Here is a 3,792-nt window from a genome sequence, read left to right on the forward strand (position 1 = left end):
GAAGAGAGAGAAGAGTCTAGGACGTGTGGAGCGTTGTCCAGAGTGTTTTAGAGAAGAGAGAAGAGTCTAGGACGTGTGGAGCGTTGTCCAGAGTGTTTTAGAGAAGAGAGAAGAGTCTAGGACGTGTGGAGCGTTGTCCAGAGTGTTTTAGAGAAGAGAGAAGAGTCTAGGACGTGTGGAGCGTTGTCCAGAGTGTTTTAGAGAAGAGAGAGAAGAGTCTAGGACGTGTGGAGCGTTGTCCAGAGTGTTTTAGAGAAGAGAGAAGAGTCTAGGACGTGTGGAGCGTTGTCCAGAGTGTTTTAGAGAAGAGAGAAGAGTCTAGGACGTGTGGAGCGTTGTCCAGAGTGTTTTAGAGAAGAGAGAAGAGTCTAGGACGTGTGGAGCGTTGTCCAGAGTGTTTTAGAGAAGAGAGAAGAGTCTAGGACGTGTGGAGCGTTGTCCAGAGTGTTTTAGAGAAGAGAGAAGAGTCTAGGACGTGTGGAGCGTTGTCCAGAGTGTTTTAGAGAAGAGAGAAGAGTCTAGGACGTGTGGAGTGTTGTCCAGAGTGTTTTAGAGAAGAGAGAAGAGTCTAGGACGTGTGGAGTGTTGTCCAGAGTGTTTTAGAGAAGAGAGAAGAGTCTAGGACGTGTGGAGTGTTGTCCAGAGTGTTTTAGAGAAGAGAGAAGAGTCTAGGACGTGTGGAGCGTTGTCCAGAGTGTTTTAGAGAAGAGAGAAGAGTCTAGGACGTGTGGAGCGTTGTCCAGAGTGTTTTAGAGAAGAGAGAAGAGTCTAGGACGTGTGGAGCGTTGTCCCACACACACACACACACACACACACACACACACACACACACACACACACACACTATGGGGCTCCGTTAGTGCCACGAGGGGCGCATGACGCCTCCTGTGACCACATGATTTTTTCTTACGTGTGTGTGTGTGTGTGTACACGTTCGTTCTGCGCATGCACTGCACAAAAGCACGCGTTACGCGCTGCAACGCGTCGTGTACATTTACGCGTAAGCTACATGCGCTACAACCTGTCACGTACATTCACACGTAAGCACGCGTTACGCGCTGCAACGCGTCGTGTACATTTACGCGTAAGCTCCATGCGCTACAACCTGTCACGTACATTCACACGTAGTCTATTTCCATGCGCTGCAACTTGTCACGTACATTCACACGTAGTCTACTTCCATGCGCTGCAACTTGTCACGTACATTCACACGTAGTAATAATAATAAAAAATAAAATAATAATAATAATAATAAGGATAATAATAATAAGGGTAATAATAATAGTAATAATAATAATAATAATAATAACAATAATAATCCTTTATTAAATAATGATACTGCCCAAGATATTGCCTTACTAATGTAATAACGCAATAAGGGTAATAGTGTAATAATGCAATAAGTGTAATAGGTGTAATAGTGTAATAGGTGTACTAATGTAATAGTGTAACAACGCAATAGGGGTAGTAGTGTAATAGGTGGAATAGTGTAATATTGCATTAAGTTTAATATGTAATAGGTGTAATAGTGTAATAGGTGTAATAGTGCAACGTGTGTAATAGTGTAATAGATGTAATAACGCAATGAGGGTAATACTCTAATAGTTGAACAGGTGTAATAGTGCAATAAGTTAATAAGTGTAAAAGTGTGATAGTGTTGTAAGTGGTCACATTCACCCAATTCCGCCCACATCCACCCGAACCCCAACTACTTCACTACACTATAACACCTATTGCACTATTACCCTATTGCGTCATTACACTATTACACCTATTACACTTTTTACCCTTTCTACACTATTATACCTATTATACTATCACACATTACACTATTAAACCTATTACACTGTTACCATTATTATGTTATTACACTATTACACTATTAAACTTGTTGCATTATTACACCATTACAATTATTACACTATTACACGTATTACAACATTACCCTTATTCCGTTAATATATCATATAGCAGTCACTGGGTACCGGCCACTGGGTGCCAGGCAACGGCCCCGGTCGACCCGCCAACAGCCTTTTGGTGAAGAACCTGGGCTCGGTCCACCTCTATATTTTCATGGTATGCAGAGACTGACTCACGCATAGGAAATACATTGCCTTTTTCTCCAAGTCCTCAAACCAGCCAGGATGTGGAGTTGCGAATGAGAGGAAAGTGTCTTCCTCCTCCTGCCACTGCCCCAGTTTAGGAGACACCTTCAGGCATGGGAAGACGTAGTCTATATCCTCCTCCCACAGGCCCTCTGTTGACCAGTTCTCCTCCAAGAAGGTGTTCAGGTGTGGAGGAAGACTCATTGACTTCCTTAACGATCTGCTTTAGCAGCCTAGGCCAAATGTGGACCCGCTGTTGTAGGGTCTCAAACGGCACCAGCAAGTGTCCCAGCTTAGTACAACCGGGTTCCCTGAGAAATTTTCTTATGCACACCGAGGACAGAGTTCCGACCCAACGCAAGCCACAGCCACATACCAGTTGTGGCATCAGTGTCTCTAGCAACTTTTAGGAGTCTCCAAGCCTCCAGAATGGACTCATAGAATGGTGACAGCCCTGGCAGATATGCATTGTCTTCTGACGTTTCCCGATACAAATATTCAATTCATTGGTGAGAGTCAGTGTAATGTTTTTTTTATTTTACAGGAACACTGCAATTAAATTCTGGAATCGCATCTTCTCATAGGAATATGGAGAAATATAACACAACTGCTCTGGGATTTGATCTATAGGTCCAACATGAATCCAAGGATTTTAGTCAGCTTATTAAAGATGCTATTTCTCAGGGTGTCAAATGACAAGAGTTGATGAAAATAATTAATTCGCCAAATCAAATTACACACAGGGTACTTTCTGAAATATAAATTAAGCGGATTCGTTTAAAAATAAAAAAAACATATGTCACTCCACCACCCGGGTTCAAACATGTATTGACGGAGAAGCTTAGATTACTAACCCAATGACTTACTTGATGAGCTAAGCAAACACAACAATGTAGGGATTCCGTTAGTGTTTTAGAAATCAACTTATTGACACTATTAAAAAAAAGAGAAAACCGATGTTTGAGGAAGTATTTATCTAAAGCACTTGGTAACAACCAAGCCCCCAGAGTTGCTGAGAAACATTGAAGCTGCCACCCCAGTGGCCAAAGCTGGAACTGCAGGCGGGGAGAAATACATGCACCCGCAAAACATACTGAGAGGTATTTATATATATACATATAAATATGTAAACATATTATACATACATACATATGCATTTACATATAAATATGCATCTCGAGTGTATTTAATAAATATCTCGCATTCAATCCTTGACACACGGGCTGCCGTAGAACGCAAAAAGGACACTAGTGCGCATGCTCATAACTCTATGGGGGGTCAAAATCGAACCAATAATTCTACTTCCGGCAGGTTTCCGGGTGCTTCAAAACGCCACTGAGCACATTCATTGAAATGATAGCTGGTTATATTATACCTCTATGGTAAGAACACTTCTGAGTTGTAGTGTTTATATTTTTGCTTGGCCACAACGGCCTGGTTATAAAAGCATTTTAACAGAAAACTGAATGACCTGGTCTGCACTCTACAAAATATGCTGTCGATGAATAGAGAGAATCTCTCTATTGGTGTCAACATGTATTAAATGTACTAAATAGTTAATGGTATGGCTTAGAATGCTATAAAGTTAAGCATTTGATGTGTTACCATCAACAAGTGATGTTGAAACGAGGCCAACAGCGCCACCCTCTGACGTTTCCCAATACAGCGCCACCTTCTGACGTTTCCC

This window comes from Gymnoscopelus braueri (assembly GCF_963280865.1).
Source record: "Gymnoscopelus braueri genome assembly, chromosome: 19".
Classification (NCBI taxonomy): domain Eukaryota; kingdom Metazoa; phylum Chordata; class Actinopteri; order Myctophiformes; family Myctophidae; genus Gymnoscopelus; species Gymnoscopelus braueri.